Source organism: Erpetoichthys calabaricus, chromosome 3, assembly GCF_900747795.2.
Source record: "Erpetoichthys calabaricus chromosome 3, fErpCal1.3, whole genome shotgun sequence".
In the NCBI taxonomy this organism is placed as follows: domain Eukaryota; kingdom Metazoa; phylum Chordata; class Cladistia; order Polypteriformes; family Polypteridae; genus Erpetoichthys; species Erpetoichthys calabaricus.
The window spans coordinates 263,042,003-263,060,369 of NC_041396.2; the positions used below are offsets into that span (position 1 = coordinate 263,042,003).

General features: G+C 40.6%; 1 protein-coding gene across 7 annotated transcripts in view; it reads right to left on the reverse strand.

Annotated features, from left to right (window-relative positions):
• The window catches only part of kdm6ba (lysine (K)-specific demethylase 6B, a), a 487,454-nt gene that overhangs the window by 38,811 nt on the left and 430,276 nt on the right, over positions 1-18,367 (reverse strand). Inside the window, exon 1 of one of the 7 annotated variants that reach the window (XM_028798181.2) lies at positions 6,741-7,028. The exons of the other annotated variants lie outside the window; for them this stretch is intronic. The gene's annotated coding sequence lies outside the window, so the exon portion shown is untranslated. Of the gene's footprint in view, positions 1-6,740; positions 7,029-18,367 lie in introns of those variants that run through there. 7 annotated transcript variants of the gene reach the window in all.

Consider the following 18,367-nt stretch of genomic DNA (forward strand, 5'->3'; position numbering starts at 1 on the left):
AACTGGTAAAAAGAAAGGTGGATGTGCAAATGTGTTGTCTTTGCACCTCATGTGCAGGGCTATTTCCTGCCTTGTGCCCCAAAGATTACATGGGCTTGAAAACATTATGTAATTTAAACTTTACAAAGAAACCAAAGATGTCAAAAGAAAATCCACAGACAACACACAAACCACACTAGCAAGGAACTGGACCAGGGCGCATGTGTATCAATATTTATTGAAATATTTATTGAAGATATCTGGCTGGCTGCTATACTTTCCTTTCTTTGATGTACATTAAGTATTTCCCCAGGGCTTTTCTCAATCCACGGTAATATATGTGGATGAACATAATATGTTTCGGCACAGGTATGACCCCAAAAAAAAAAAAAAAAAAAAATTATGGTAAGCCAACAAAAATGGTAAACAAGAAGAGGAAAAAAAAGCATTGGTTTGAAAGCAAGACTTCCAAGTTAAACCAATGAAATTTGAAAGCATTCACTAACTATAAACGGAAAATGATAAATGTGCAAGTGGAATAACAAGAGTCCTGTCAGCCATGGATGAATCTTATCAATAGGCCATTAGTGTGCTTTCAAGGCCCCAAACTATCCACATGCCACCCACCACAGCATTTAGAACTGCAGTGTGTTGACACAATGAACCACTCAAATTTTGCAGAAATGATCCTGGTGTTCCAATTATTCATTTACTGCCTGTGTACAAAATATCAACTACACAATTTCTAGAAATTAGTGTCTGACCATGGATGAGTTTAAGGTCAGATATTTAAGCAGAGGTAAGGCAGCTGCTCCAGGCTGAGAGAACTGTGCAAAAGCCTAGGTGAGACAGTCCAAATATGCTGAATCATCTAAACCATAAAGGGTGAGAGGCAATTATACTGTACATGCCTTGGTGTTATGATCGGAGAGTATGATAGGTTTACATAAAACTATATTAAAACATGGCTAAAGCATGACTGACTCATCTTAAACTCTTAATGTTTTATTACCTAGGTTTGTATTAGATTGCAATATGACAAGTGCTAAATAAACACTACTTGAATGAAAAAATACAAGATCAATAATACCAAGTTGTTAACCACCATGCAACAGGGGAGAAAACACCCCACCTTAAGCTGAATACAGTTAGTGCCACTAGAGACTCTTCTGCACATATGTCTCACCAAAAGGAAAAATAGAAATTAAAGTGAAAGAGAATCACACTGGAGAAAAAAGGGGAGGGGACACTAGCTCTTTCAGCAGTCACAGGGAAGAAGTAAAAAAGGATAGCTACTGTTGGGGGAGTGATTTAGGCAGAGAGGTGGCAAACAAGAACAACTAAGTTCAGTGCTACCTTCGCTAGTTTTCATTTTTCACACTTCTGTCACAATTGTTTGTGAAAGTCACTGGTAACCCAACATTCCCCCAAGCTGCAAACCTGCTAGTGAAGTAGTCTTGTTACTAAAGATGCAGTCAACGCAGAGTATTCTGCTGCGTTGACTTTCATATCAGTGTCATAGACATTGTTGGCAGGTGCACTGAAACAGCCAGTGTCACAAAGAAGTTAGCTTTATTAATGCAGTCAGACAACTGTCTGCCAAATAACTACAACTACTTTCTCATGATGTTTCAGGCTGAAGTGGTGGTGGGGTGCAGAGAAAAAATGCAGAAAGAGGACCCATCTGAACAATAATATGAACAGTCTGCATAATTAACACATTTAGGCAGTACTCTGCAAACAAGCCCAGAAATAAATTATATGTTAAGCAGCTAGCAAAATATCCCTTAGGACACTTCGTATGTAGTAGGGTGCCACAACCTTTAGTTAAAAGTAGTCATCACAGTGTCTCTAAAATATAGCCTACACATTTATTCTCTACTTTTTTGCATACTTGTATACAAGGGACTTTAACTATGACATATTTAAAGGCGAAAAATACTTGCTACAATCTGACCTTGGTTAAAAACATGCATGCAAGCAGTGCCATTCTTGCTGAAATCAAACATCGGAAAGAAAGCGCACTGGAGCGCTTGTGAAATGCCAAACAGTACTTTATCTCTTTTTAATATGACAGAAAGATCAGTAATACAGAATTGAGACCCATTCTATTCCTCTCCACTGCTCCCTCCTCCATCATTCCCTGCCAGTGGTGTTTTTATCTATACAATTACATCTACCAACACAAAACTGCAATTACAAACTACTTATGGTCAAATGACATGGAGCCTTCTAGAAGGAATAATGAGCAAATAACAAGCATTATAAAAAAAAATTACAACTACAACTCAAGAACCTCCCGAATGTACAACATTTCTGCCAAGATAAAAGTGTAATGCTCATGATTTTTGACATAGCTAAAACATAAAAATAACAGGATAATAAAAAAGAAGGTAAAAGAGCCTGTCATTTGTTCATGGAGTCCTAATTAACTACAGTAAATCCGATCAAATAAATATGTGATTTTTCACAAATGTAAGAAGTGCTCAATCAAAGGAAAAGCTTTGGTTGTCTTCTATTAAAAAAACAAAACTATGCTTGTGACCTGCATGTGATTAAGAAAAACCAGAAGCTTTGTTAGGAGGAAACAGCACAGAAACTTTCAAAGTTTGTCAAGAGGTCCCGGAATATATTAAAAAAAGAACACTACAACAAATTCTAATACAAGAAGTGAGGTCACCAGAGTGACAACCTCTTATAAAAAAGAAACAAGTACAAAAAATCTACTGCTCCTCCTACTTCTCTTATTTACTTCAAATCGACCGTAAACTTCATAATAGGAAGTTGCAAAAGGTACTCCAGGAAATTACTACAATCAAGATTCTTAGTTGCCGAGTTAAACACAATAAAGCAAAAAACAAGGCTATTACAGTATCTTTTAGTATACAAGACCATCCAAAAATTATTAAATAAGAATATATGCTAATGCTAATATTCTTTCAAAATATCTCCAGTCAGGATTAACTGTTGATTAATGCTGTCCAAAACTTTTTCAAGTGCTCATATTCAAACCATTACCTCTGTTAGTAGCATTTACACACCCTTCCAAGGATAGTTTGGCCTTAATGGTTATGTACAGTAAAACTTACTGTAAATCTTACACTCAACATTTTTTTGGGTGAAAAACTCTGGTTTTGTGTGAATTCCTTTTATACTATTTGGACAACAACTTTTACTATGGGATCTTATCTGTCTAAATATAGTCTTAGTCTCTTGGCACTGACTCAACCTAAGAAAATTTCATATTTTTTTTGCTCAAAAATTCAAGCTGTTCCATCCATCTGGAAATGTTGGTAGTGATTCTTCTACCAACAAAACATGAACTATATTTCACATGAAGTTTAATCAGTATTGTCCTTTAACAGGATGATCACAAGTAACTTTTCTACAGTGCAAGACTTGGGATGTCAGAATATTTACCATGTGAAACTGTCACGAACATAGTAAAGTTGCCAGGCATAGCCCACTAAGAAAAAGACCTAACAGGCACAGATCAAGTTGGAAGGATTGTAATTTTCAACTAATCAGGTAGAAATGCCAGGTCTTTCCATCACAGCAAGTTACCACTATAGTCATTACCAGGAAAAGTGAATAGAAAATGATGTTTTTGTAACTTATAGAAAGATTATAAAAACGATGACATCTCAAGTATAACCAAATGTGTAATGAGGTTGATGGGATGGTTACAGAATTAAAAAAGGAATGTTTAATAAGCCGAATTTACAGGTCAAAAATGTCTACTATGCTCATCAACATTTACTTTAATTGCTTAAATGAAAGATTTGATAAAATTTTACATATATATATATATATTATATATATATACACATATACATATATACATATTTTTTTAAATGCAAAATGCTTCAGATATTAAACAAAATATTCATAATCTCTTTACTATTTGTCTTCTATTCTACAAATGATCCCTTTCATCTTACCACAGTTCTGGTACCTGTTCTAAAAAGGATCCTATTCAAAAAGCCTGTTGACATGGACAGGTGCAATCCAAGTAAATTAACACTGAAAGAGCCAGTAATCAATCAGCATTCAGTACAACATTTTCTATTCAGAATCAAAAGTATTTCAATAAAAAATCTAAAATGCTCCATATTTTAAAAGCATTGACTAGGATTCCACTTGCATGTATCAGTACTGCTGCACATAGTACCAGCAAACTGGTAGCAGAATGGAAAAAGTGATCCATCCATTCAATCATTTTCTGAACCCTCTTTAATTAGAGGCCTGTGAGGAGCTAAAAGCCTACCCCAGCACTCTATCCAGTTGGCAGGAAACAGTAATGGACAGGATGCTAGACCAGGGGTGGGCAGATTCAGTCCTGGAGGGCCGCAGTGGCTGCAGGTTTTTGCTCCAACCCAATTGCTTAATAAGAAGCCCTTATTGCTCAAGTAACACTTCAGCTTCACTTTAGTTGTGTCGCTTGTTAAGATTTTGAACCCTTATTGCTTATTTTAGTCTTAAACAGCTGTATTCTTAGTTTTTAATTGCTCCTAATTAGCAATACCATGCAAATGACAAAAGAGACCAGCATTTCTCCATTTAGCTTGTTTTCATTTACACCTGTGTGTATTTATCGTGCACTATTTGGTTTAATTAAATACTTGGAAGGAAAGTGAAGAGAAAAAAGTGAAGCACTGAGAATTACTCATCTGTTTTAGACTTCAAATCATTTGGATGATATCCTTAGAAAGGAAAATAAATCTAGGATATGAGAATGACTTGACATGGCAGAGTTAAAGCACTAGCAAGCCATGCAATTAAATAATTGACAAGGATTGGTTTTTAATTAAGCAACTGGGTTGGAACAAAAACCTGCAACCACTGCAGCCCTCCAGGACTGAATCTGCCCACCCCTGTGCTAGACCAGTCTGTATCACGCCTGCTCGAGCAAAAACTCATAAAAGGCAAGTAGTGTGTTGCTAATAATTAAAAACATGTATGTCTTTGAAAAATTGAAGGAAACTGCTCTGTCTCTTGAGAATGCTCATCTGTTGGGGCACAAATGTGCAAATTCATACAGTTATACCTAGATCTTTGAGGAAGCAGAATTTAGCATTGTGCCAAAAAAAAAACCAAAAAACGAAACACAATTTTAATAGCCAAAGATAAACATGTTCAAATGAGTTGTGATCAACATATTAGATTCTTGGGGGAATTACACATTTCTGTAGTTTTCACTCTTAGTGTGAATTTGTTATCATTCTGCAAATTATGTTTTTGACAACATGCACTAAACTAAATGCCCTAGAAGTACTGGCATTGGCAAAGCCTCAGATATTACACATGGTGTATAGGAGTAACTCAAAATACTGCAATCATTACGGATTTAAAATCATCACTGTTGCCGAAGTGTCACGTATTTGCAAATAATTTGCTGATTCTAACAATGGACATCCAAAATGGAAAGGAACCTTTTAGCGGAGAATGGAAAGTCATAAAATATTCAGTTAGTTCTTAACTTACATTAGTCAAGTCACCTGCCAAGATTTTAAAAATGCTGTATGACATCAATAAACCAAAAATGCCAAGCAAACTTGAGGTAAAGTATGTCAATACATCATCACAAGCCCCGAATTAACTTGGACGGGGCTCAGACACTGCTGCAACGATACTTTGCTTTACTAATTGACTGCTGGAAATTACAAACGTGGGTGTTTGTTGATCCCAAGGCAAGGCACTATATAAAACGTTTTGCACTTCGTATGTGCCCAGTACTAAACCTTTCATTTCGCGCTTTATTAGCTGAAGACGCTTCCCGTAAACTTCGAACACTAGACGTGGACGTTTCAATCACTACGCCTCGTCTGTTTTACAGCTTTCTACGAAAAATGAAACTCCCTTATCCAAAACTACAGTGGGTAGAAAACCTGACTAAAGATCCGTCACTCACGCATTGCGGGCACCTGCTACTTCATCAATTATCAAGTAGCACGGTTGGTTGCTTAAGAATATGTATCGTTTTAACACAAAGTACATACTGACCAAATTAAGAACCTTGAAAATGTTCGTACTGTCTATTTAGCCGTGTTTTTTTAATCAGTAAAGATGTGATTCCGCTCTGCGTCACGACTGTTCTTATTATTGATTCCGCTGTCTAAATAAAGTCCTTGGTCAGAACAAACGGCTCCTTCAAAGAAGAGCCGGTTCATTGACAAGAAACACGTCGCGCCAGCACCCGGAAGAAACGCCGACGCGTCGAGTCTAGTTGCTCGCAGGACGCGTGCTTCTATTTGGCTACGGACGACCTCACGCTCTATTCTTCCGCACATGCGCAGAAGCGCCTACCTCCGCGAGCCAATTGCATAATCGTGCAAAACGTCCATTCAGCAGCAGCGGGAGGGCTGCCCAGGCGGCACGGCGACAAAGGCTAAGTGTCAGATTACACGGAGCTGTCTGCTATGCCGAATACGAGGCACATTGTTACGAGAACGCAGGGGTCCATAAAGCATCTGCTGAACTACACTCACCAAACCTCGATCAACTGCAACCATTGCCTGTCACCTACATTCAAACACAATATCAGTAACATTAAGCCGTTTTACCTTTCACGTCTTCATATAGCACAACACAAGTGACCGCCTGGTAAACAAAGAAAAATACAAACTGCCCTCAAACTGAAGTGAAGAAAAGCCGGATTTATGAAATGAAGTCTCCCTCTGTTAAACATAATGCGTGGGATTCTCGAAGTTCAAAAGCGCATAACAAACATCCACCGAGAGAAATAAATAATATCCAGTCACCTGTGTGAATATTCCAAGCGGTGGAGTTGGCCACCTGCGCGGTAGGTCCAAGAAAAGTCCTCTTCTGAATCGTTTAGCCCAATCCGACCGCAGCCTCGACTCGGTTAAGGCAGAGTATTTCGGCACTGCTCTCACTCCCTTTAAACTGACTTTTAGTTCGACAGACACACTTGCCTGTAGTGTAATATATCAGCGGTGATTCACAAGGGGTGGGGGAGTGATATCAGACTTTTTTTTTAAGTGTGTGTGTATGTATTTTTTTCTTAAGGAGAGTAATTCTTAACCTGACGTCAAGCACATCCCGCTCCAATGCGCGCCGACGCGATATCTTGCTCACACTACACGACCCCTCCGCCCGGAATCCCCTGCGTCGCTTGGCCCCGCCCCTCCTCTTTCACGCTCTCTCTTAAGGTGGATCGGCAGTTTGCCATAGATGTGCTGTCCCGCGTACTGTTACCAACCTATGAAATTGTAATAATCGAAAATCACTCAGTATACTAAAATTAATTTATAGTTTACGTTTAGTATGTAGGTATTCAGTTTGTTTAATATATAATTATAGCTAACGATGGAGACAGAAGAACAACAAATAAGAATATTGAACACTTCAAGGTTAGGATAGGGCATGACTACAGATGTTTTCTGGATCTGTTATTATGGTATTTGTAATAGCTACAAACGTTGAAACTGGTGTATATCGAAGAAGTTAACCCTGTGGCGGTCCTACATATTTGGGGCCCTGAAACTTTTAACAGTTATGAGAGCCCCTTCACAACCTGCAAAGAGGTCTGGGTAGTAGTGAATTGCTCTATATTAATATTTTTTTAAAATAACCCTTTTCATATGATAGACACCTACATTTTTTAAACAATACACAGTTCAAAGACATGCAGGTTAGGTGGATTGGCGATTCTACATTGTCCCTAGTGTGTGCTTGGTGTGTGGGTGTGTTTGTGTGTGTCCTGTGGTGGGTTGGCACCCTGCCCAGGATTGGTTCCTGCCTTGTGCCCTGTGTTGGCTGGGATTGGCTCCAGCAGACCCCCGTGACCCTGTGTTCGGATTCAGCGGGTTGGAAAATGGATGGATAGATGGATAGATTAAAGTCGCTTCTGAGGCCCCTCCTGGATTAGGGGCTCTGAAGCTTAAACTTCATTAGTTTCATTGTAAATCGAGCACTGATGCGACTATACAGAAATGTAAAATGGGAAATTAAACCAAAATAATTCAAATGTTTTTTTTTTTTTTTTCAGAAAAGGTCCAGGATATCAAGGCTTGAAGAGGGCCAGTATTCACCAGTACACAGTTCTGGCACCTCTTTCAATTTCAAGCACCGGGACCTCTTTACATAGGGCCCTCCTGCTCTTTGAACGAATGCTGAGGTATCTTGGTACTCAAAGCTTCAAGGGGGACCCCCAACCTAACTCTCTGATCAAATATCACTATCATAATAACAAGAGTACCACCATTAATTTGGTTCTACTTCAAGCACTGCAGGTGATGGTGGGAATTGTGGCAGAACATGTGCAGTAAAGCTAACTTATCAAACCCATTTAATCCAATTCAGGGCCATTTGGTTGAAGCCTAAATAATAATAATTAATTTGGTTTATATAGTGTCTTTCTAACCTTCTCAAAGCACTTTACATAGTCAGTGGGGAACCACTTCAATCACCACCTAAGTATAGCATCCACCTGGATGAAGTGATGGCAGCCATTCTTGTGCCAGTACACTCACTGCACATTAGCTATTAGGTGGTGATGTAGTGAGAGAGACAGTCAGTTAGAGATGTTGAATATTTAGGGGCCAGAATTGACAAGGCCATGATGGGAAATTCAGTGAGGACTCTTTTCGAAAGATGACCAGGGATCTTTTATGACCACAGAGAATCAGGACCTCGGTTTTACACTTCATCCAAAGTACAATTTTTAAGGTGCAGGGTTCCCGTCATTTCACTGGGGTGTTGGGATTCACACAGACTACTGGGTGGATGCCCCTTGATTGCCTAACTAACCAACAGGATGTAACTGTAGTACCTACAGTGCCTGTCATGTAACGCACAGTATATCATGGCACACTCACAATGTAAAATATGCCAAGACCTCCATTCATTTGAATAATGGCGACGATGGGTGTTTTGAGAGTTACATCAGAAGGCATTTGATGACTGATATTGTGGGCAATATGTGAATGTTATCAAAGGTATTGCAGTTGAAGTTAGACCCCATCTCTCATCAACAACTCTTTCAGCAGCAACCCAAGCTTCACCGAGATGGTCTCTGATCCAGCTTTTGGTCAGACCCAAGCATGCGTAGCTTCAGATGGATGACCTGTTCTCAAGTGCAGGTGATATGTCAGTCATGGGGCAAGGTACACCGTCACATCACCAATCTCTAATGCATATCTTTGAGGTGTGGGAAGAAAATAAACAAAAACTCAAGATGATACATCTATGTGATAGAGCTTTATAAGTGGTCCTATTGTGTATGTAGAGTGTGACATAGCCAACGTAGAAGAACAAGTGTATGTCTAATTGTCATGTAGTGTGCTAAACTGAAAATCAAACGCATGGAGATGAAAATGATCCAGTGGATGTACGGTATGTCTTTTACCTAGGGCAAGGAGGTCAAGTGTAAGGAGGACAGGTTGTGGTGGTCAGAAGAAGAGCTGCACTTGGCTAAAAGTGGAGGGGATGAGGATGACATAGATGAAGGCAAAAGAAGAAAATATGAGAAAAATGCATCTCAAATTTTACAATGTCATACAGTGAAAAAAGTACAGGGATGTAATCTGGGTGATAACCAGAACATTCCAGAGAGCATAAGTTAAATTGGTTGTGTCATTGTGCAGTAATTAGTAGGGTAGTAGATTTTTAATACATTTATTCAAACTCTTCATGGCAATCAAGCTGCAAACATCTCATCACCCTCACTAATTCAGCTTTCTTACATCTTCTTTAAATGAGGATCCCATGAAGCCAGACCCTGTCATGCCATCACAGGGCACATTACATTGCAGACTTGACCACCATAAGGTTGGTATGTCTTTGATCTTGCAAGGAGTACAGAACCCACAGAGAAATTGCAAAGTGCACATAAATTAAATGTTAATATGTATCCAAAGCAATTTCAGGAAGTAATTCTACCTGTTGCACCACCCTGCCACACAGTCCATGTTTAAAAATTGCTTTTAAAATATTGAATTTTAGGCATTGTGATCTTGTAGCTAAAGGGGTAGATAGACAAAACAAGATCACAGGTTCAAATCCCACCCAACCTAATCAATGTATATTAGCTTAAATATTATGAGAATGAACTTTGTGTTACTATTTACAGTATATACAGAAAACCTGGTTAGGCTTGGAAGTCTATATAATGTCAACGTTATGAACAAATTTAACTCAATTTTATTATATAAAATGAAGAAGACAGACAAGTTTTTTCATTTTGATTTCATATACTCAGAAGTGGAGCAGATGCTGGACACCCAGTTAAAATTCATACAGCAACTTTCACTGAGCAAATGCTAAGAAGGTGCTTTATGAATGACCAAAAATATCATTAAAAGAAACAATGCAATAAGCACTGCATGGTTATTCATACACATGATAGATCACAAGGAATAAAATAATGATTTGAGCTTAGAAATGTTCCAATGACCTGAATATACATAGTGGTCACCTGGCAGTAAGTGTTCATAAGCCCCACAATAGGCACAGTAAATTCAGGTAGGCCATTAAACAACCTAAAGGTTTAGTGTGATGCCCAATTTGAATGTTAACACTAACCCTGGTCTCTCCAATTATACAATGCATCCACTTGTCTATATATATAATTCACTAAGCTGACAGAAAAGGCAATACAACCATGGGATACGCACAGGCAAGACAACCATGGGATACGTACGATATAGCCACACCCGCCAACTCACAGAGACCCGCCCACCAACGCTAAGACGATGGGATACGCCGACAACTCACAGAGCCATGCCCGCCGACAACACAGAGCCACGCCCACTAACTCTAAGACCATGGGATGAGAACGCCTGCCAGCCCACCTGACTGTTACCAGCGTGTAAAACCATCACAGCTTTTAACTCACAAACTGCAACAACTCACCAAACAAGGACACCCTGTCTCTCGAGGCATTCACACTGCCAGAAGACAACCATGGGATACGCAAAAAATAGCCATGTCAGTCAACTCACAAAGCCCAGCCCACCAACTCACGCCCACCAACTCGAGCACGCATCCACCCACGCTCTCAAGGCATTCACAGTGCCTGCTCATGTGCCTGGACGCAACAACTAACCACACACAAATTTTGCTTACTCACCAACTCGCTTTCGTCTCTGCTACAGTACACATGCACCACTGAGCCACGTTGACTTTTCATTATTCTTTTCGGTTTTGGCTGCATTTCTATATATAATCCACCAAGTCGTCCGACCATGGGATACAAACGACAGAGCACCGCCCAACAACTCGAACCGATACAGAGACACGCCCACCAACTCTAAGAGCATGAGACGCGAACGCCTGCCCGCCTGACTGTTACCAGCGTTCACAGCAATGTACTGGAGTGTAAAACCATCACAACTGCTGACTCACAAACTGCAACAATTCACCAAACACCACATCTGACACTGTCTATATCTAAGAAGATATATAGATACTCATTATTCCCCGGCATGCGTCCACCCACGCTCTCAAGGCATTCACAGTGCCTTCTCATGTGCCTGGATGCAACAACTAACCACACACAAATTTTGCTTAATTTGACTCAACACAGGAAACCTCACCCAGCCTGGACACGGAGAGGATTGACAGATTGATAGCTCTTTCTCGATTCTGTGCATGGTGTTGCATGGCTGTACTTAGTTGGTGGAGCGATTAGTCTGGTTAATTCCGAAAACGAATGAGACTCCCTACTGCTAAATAGTTTCGCGATCGCCAGGCGGTCAGCGTCCAACTTCTTAGAGGGACAAGTGGCTTTCAGCCATGTGAGATTGATCATTAACAGGTCTGTGATGCCCTTGGATGTCCGGTACTGCATGCGTGCTACGCTGAATGGATCAATGTGTGTCTACCCGGCGCCGACAGGCGTGAGTAAACCGTTGAACCCCATTCGTGATGGGGACCGGGGCTTGCAATTGTTCCCCACGAACGAGGAATACCCAGTAAGTGTGGGTCATATACTCGCACTGATTACGTCCCAGCCCTTTGTACACAGCCCCCACCTCGCTACTACCATGGTCAGGTGATTTGGTGGATTATATATAGAAAAGCAGCCAGAACCGCAAAGAACAATGAAAAGACAATGTGGCTCAGAGGTGCACAGATGAAAGTGACTCAGGTGAGGAGTTGGGGGCGGGCACATGAGCAGGCAGTGCATACTGAACGATGATTGTATGTTGGTTCGTAGCGTGCATTGTTGCAATGTTACTTTTCTTGGTGGTTTATTAAATTACGGATTTTGCAAATGTTCGTTTATTCTCATGTTCATTCATGTAGTGCCTTGCAAAGTGAATAACATTACAAACGTCTTTATAGTATTAGAACACAATTTAGGCAGGGTAACGATCACCAGCTGAAAGCATATGGTGACAGGTAAACAACCAAATTAAAGGCAGGCCAGAATTACCTAATTAATGACAACAGAAAATGAATTCCAGGATGAAACTCAATAACCCCACCCCGAGCACTTTTAAAATTGGCCAGCTTATATTTTGATTCTATAAAGTCAGGATGATTACAATAGAACCTGAAGGACATTCATGCTGTCAAGTCCGATGGCTTTGCAAGTGCACTGCTGCCTCTATGCATAATGTATGAACACAATCTAATGTGCACAAAGTGGCATATACAGTGCAGCCAACATGTGCTCAGAGGCCACTTTATTAGGCCCGCCTACCCATTAACAAAAATAGCCTGCTCCTTCAAACAGCCAATCATGTAGCTTCTCCTTAATATACAGTATACAGCACATAGACCAGGCATTTTTGATTAAGCACGAGAATTAGCAAGACTGTAATATGATTGTTGGGTGTCATACCTAGCTGTTCCAGCATTTCAGGAAACAGCTGTACAGGCTCTAAAGTTTACAAAGAATGGTGTAATAAACAAAAACACCTAGTGAGCAACCATTCTGAGAGTGAAAACACCTTATTAAAGACAGAGGTCGGAGGAGAATAGCAAGACTTCTTCAAGTGAATAGATTGGTCACAAATGCTCAAATAACAGCTCTTTACAAAAGTGGTGTGCAGAAGGGCATTTTAAAACACACTGTGCATCAGACTTTGAAGTGGACTTCCTAAAGCAGCAGATGCCCATGCTGGGCTCCACTCCTGTCAATTAAGAACAGAACTAACTGACTGTCTGACAATGAGGATACAGTAGACATGTACTTATCAAGACTATATGACTTAAGAGTGGAAAAATATTGCCTGATCTAACAAGATGATACTAGGGTGGGAATTTAGCATAAACATCCTAAGTATATAGATCCACCTTGCCTTAATGGTATTGGTTAGTTTTGGTACAGTAATGGTGTACAGATTGTTTTCTTTGTACAATTTAGGTTTCTTAATACTAAATAAGCATCACTTTAATGCTACATTGTACCTATACATTGTTGGTGACCATGTATATCTCTTTATAGCCACAGTCTACCCAGTGTCATGTCACAAAGCCCACATCATCTCAAGCTTGTTCTATGAACATGACAATGACAGACCTGCACATTGCTCCAGATCTTAAAGGTCCAACAGAGCATTTTTGTTTGGATGGTTCGCTGCATGAATGTGCAGCTGTACAAATCTGCAAGATCTGTGCAATGCTATTGAGTCAGTATGGATCAAAATCCTTAAGGAAAGTTTCAAGCACCATATTGAACAGCCAGACCTTCCTGGCTGTTAATGGTGGTGAAAGGGGGTCCTTCTCAGTACTAGATAAATGTACCTAATAATATGGCCACTTAACAAATGAAACAATGTCCAATATTTAACATGAATGACTTGTTAATACTAGATAAATGTATCTAATAATATGGCCACTTAACAAATGAAACAATGTCCAATATTTAACATGAATGACTTGTTAACACACAGGGTCAGGTCAAGCTCAGCAGCACCACAGACACCACTTACATAGTCCCACTCAGTTACAGTTAAAAGTTTGCAGTTTTCACCAATGTTTGCCGCTGGTTTCCAAGGTGAAAAGCTTCTGAAATGTTATAACACAGGTTAGGGAAGAAGTTACAACAAGTCAGATCTGTAACTTCAGGAAATGAATGGACTCTAAGGGGTGGGGCTTGAGGTGGGCTGAATTAGGGATAGGTGGCGTTTAGTGTATCACATGGCACCCGGCCCTTCCTGTGGACTGCCCTAGTTCTGAATAAATAACCACTATTAGAAAATAGTGCGGCACAGTTCACAGGTTACTTAAACAGGCAGTTTCACAACTGAAAGTTTGTACAACATTTTGGCATGTGATATAGGTAAAAGGTTTACACAAACATCTGAGGCAGTTCAAACACTACCAGTTCAGCCTGATTTGGATGCATATTACTGCTTTAGATGGAATACTTGACAAAGATCACAAGAGTTTACCCTATTGTGACAGTTTGTGGCATGAATGAGAATGTCAGGATAGGTATATGGTTCATTATACAAGGACTATGCCATCAGATTGCTTCTGTTTCTCCAGAATGAAGCAGCTTACTTTGGTTTTTACATTCACAATTCACAGCCTTCTTTGTTAGTGGCCTTATCCATTTCAAAACTCTATTGATTACAACCTTGGATGCTAGGAGATCACACTGTACACACAATCTACATCTCTGCAGTAGATTGAGATGTCTTTAATAAAAAACATCAAAACTAATGCTTTCTGCTTGTCTGCTGTGGCACTACAGTGACTACAGCATTCCATGAATATCTCCAGTTTCCAAGATGGACAGAAGATCTATGTATTCAGAGTAACAATTATGGCCTGTTATCCTTATGTATGTAATATGCACTGCTATGATAGTCTAGGTCAGATGTACAGATTCTTTGGACTTCATGCATTATTAAAATATGGGCATTAGTTTAATTGCTTTATTTTGTAATACTTATTCTGTCACTTCTTCTCCCTTTGGCTGCTCCCGTTAGGGGTTGCCACAGCAGATCATCTTCTTCCATATATTTCTATCCTCTGCATCTTGTTCTGTTACACCCATCACCTGCATGTCCTCTCTCACCACATCCATAAATCTTCTCTTAGGCCTTCCTCTTTTTCTCTTGCCTGGCAGTTCTATCTTTAACATCCTTTTCCCAATATACCCAGCATCTCTCCTCTGCACATGTCCAAACCAACGCAATCTCGCCTCTCTGACTTTGTCTCCCAACCATCCAACTTGAGCTGACCCTCTAATGTACTAATTTCTAATCCTATCCATCCTCGTCACACCCGATGCAAATCTTAGCATCTTTAACTCTGCTACCTCCAGCTCTGTCTCCTGCTTTCTGGTCAGTGCCACCGTCTCCATCCCATATAACATAGCTGGTCTTACTACCGTCCTGTAGACCTTCCCTTTCACTCTTGCTGATATCTGTCTGTCACAAATCACTCCTGACACTCTTCTCCACCCATTCCACCCTGCCTACACTCTCTTTTTCACCTCTCTTCCACAATCCCCATTACTCTGTACTGTTGATCACAAGTATTTAAACTCATCTACCATTGTCAATTCTACACCTTGCATCCTCACCATTGCACTGACCTCCCTCTCATTTACACACATATATTCTGTCTTGTTCCTACTGACCTTCATTCCTCTCCTCTCTAGAGAATATCTCCACTTCTCCAGGGTCTCCTCAACCTGCTCCCTACTATCGCTACAGATCACAATGTCATCAGCAAACATCACAGTCCATGGGGACTCCTGTCTAATCTCATCTGTCAACCTGTCCATCACCACTGCAAATAAGAAAGGGCTCAGAGCCGATCCTTGATGTAATCCCACCTCCACCTTGAATGCATCCGTCACTCCTACCGCAGACCTCACCACGGTCACACTTCCCTCGTACATATCATGTACAACTCGTACATATTTCTCTACCACTCCCGACTTCCTCATACAATACCACAACTACTCTCGAGGGATCCTGTCATATGCTTTCTCCAGGTCCACAAAGACGCGATGCAACTCCTTCTGGCCTTCTCTATACTTCTCCATCAACACCCTCAGAGCAAACATTGCATCTGTGGTGCTCTTTCTTGGCATGAAACCATACTGCTGCTCGCTAATCATCACCTCACTTCTTAACCTAGCTTCCACTACTCTTTCCCATAACTTCATGCTGTGGCTCATCAGTTTTATCCCCCTGTAGTTACAACAGTCCTGCACATCCCCCTTATTCTTAAATATCGGCACCAGTACACTTCTTCTCCACTTCTCAGGCATCCTCTCACTTTCCAAGATTCCATTAAACAATCTGGTTAAAAACTCCACTGCCATCTCTCCTAAACACCTCCATGCTTCCACATGTATGTCATCTGGACCAACGGCTTTTCCATTCTTCATCCTCTTCATAGCTCTCCTTACTTCCTCCTTGCTAATCCGTTGCACTTCCTGATTCTCTATCTCCATATCATCCAACCTCTTCTCTTTCTCGTTATCTTCATTCATCAGCCTCTCAAAGTACTCTTTCCATCTCCTCCACACACTTTACTCACTTGTGAGTACGTTTCCATCTTTATCCTTTATTACCCTAACCTACTGCACATCTTTCCCAGCTCGGTCCCTCTGTCTAGCAAATCGGTACAGGTCCTTTTCTCTCTCCTTAGTGTCCAACCTCTCATACAACTCATCATACGCCTTTTCTTTAGCCTTCGCCACCTCTCTCTTCACCTTGCGCCTTATCTACTTGTACTCTTGTCTACTTTCTGCATCTCTCTGACTATCCCACTTCTTCTTTGCCATCCTCTTCCTCTGTATACTCTCCTGTACTTCCCCATTCCACCACCAGGTTTCCTTTTCCTCCTTCCTCAGTACAGATGTCGCGCCAAGCACTCTTCTTGCTGTCACCCTTACCACATTTGCTGTAGTTCCCAGCTGTCTGGTAATTCTTCACTACCGCCCAGTGTCTCTCTCACCTTCTCCCTAAACTCAACCTTGCAGTCTTCCTTTTTCAACTTCCACCATTTGATCCTTGGCTCTGCCCTCACTCTCTTCCTCTTCTTGATCTCCAACGTCATCCTACAGACCATCATCCTAGGCTGCTTAACTACACTTTCCCCTACCACCACTTTGCAGTCTTCAATCTCCTTCAGATCAACTCTTATGCATAGGATGTAATCTACCTGTGTGCATCTTCCTCCACTCTTGTACATAACCCTATGTTCCTCCCTCTGCTTAAAATACATATTCACCACATCCAAAATCCAATATCATCTGACCTTCTTTATTCCTCTCCTTGACACCATACCTACCCGTCACCTCCTTGTCTCCTCTGTTCCCTTCACCAACATGTCCGTTGACATTCGTTCCAATCACCACTTTCTGTCCCTTGGGTACACTGTTCATCACTTCATCCAACTCACTCAAAAATCTTCTTTCTCATCCATTGCACACCCAACTTGCGGGACATATGCACTAACAACATTCATCATCACACCTCCAATTTCCAGCTTCATAATCATTACTCTGTCTGACACTCTTTTCACCTCCAAAACACTCTTGACATACTGTTCCTTCAGAATAACCCCTACTCCATTTCTCCTCCTATCGACACCATGATAAAACAATTTGAATCCACCTCCAATCCACCTGGCATTACTCTCTTTCCATTTAGTCTCTTGCATGCACAATATATCAACCTTCCTTCTCTTCATATCTACTAACTCTCTCCCCTTACCAGTCATACTGCCAACATTCAATGTTCCTACCCTCAGTTCCACTCTCTTTACCTTCCTCCTCTCCTCCTGCCTCTGGACACGTCTCCTCACTCTTCTTCTCCTTCTTATTCTTCGGCCAACAGTAGCCCAATTTCCGCCAGCAACCTGTTGGCTAACAGTACTGGTGGCGGTTGTTGTTAACCCGGGGCTCGACCGATCCGGTGTGGAAATTTCTTTGTCACATACCTAGTTAATCGGCACCAGTTGAATTTTAAACAGTAATGTGTCCACAGTTTGTGTTTGTTTTCATTGAGTTGTGTGTCTTTCTGAATCAAACTGTCTACAAAATAAAATTCAAGTAATTGCAACAGGCCCTGTAAAGAAATTATGTTTCAGTTTTTTTTTTACATTTCCATGCTGTTTTGATGATTATTTCTCCTTTACTTCCAGTCTGAAGAGACTTTTAATTCAAAGCTATTTAAATGATCAGCCAAATGAATCACAAAACAAACATGGATTTCTGATTTAAAAATTTTTATGAATCCAGACTGGAGGCTAAGCTGTACTGTGCTCTGCTGGAGTCAAATCAGATGTCCCTCGTGGAGACTGCACACTTACAGCTTCAATACACTCTCCCATCCTGTAGTGATCCAGCCATTAAAGTATGTTTAAGCAAGACAAGTTTGTCTATGGAATGCAGCAGAGTGAAAGTTGACTGGAAAGAAAGGAACTGGCAAGGCAGCCTTTATTT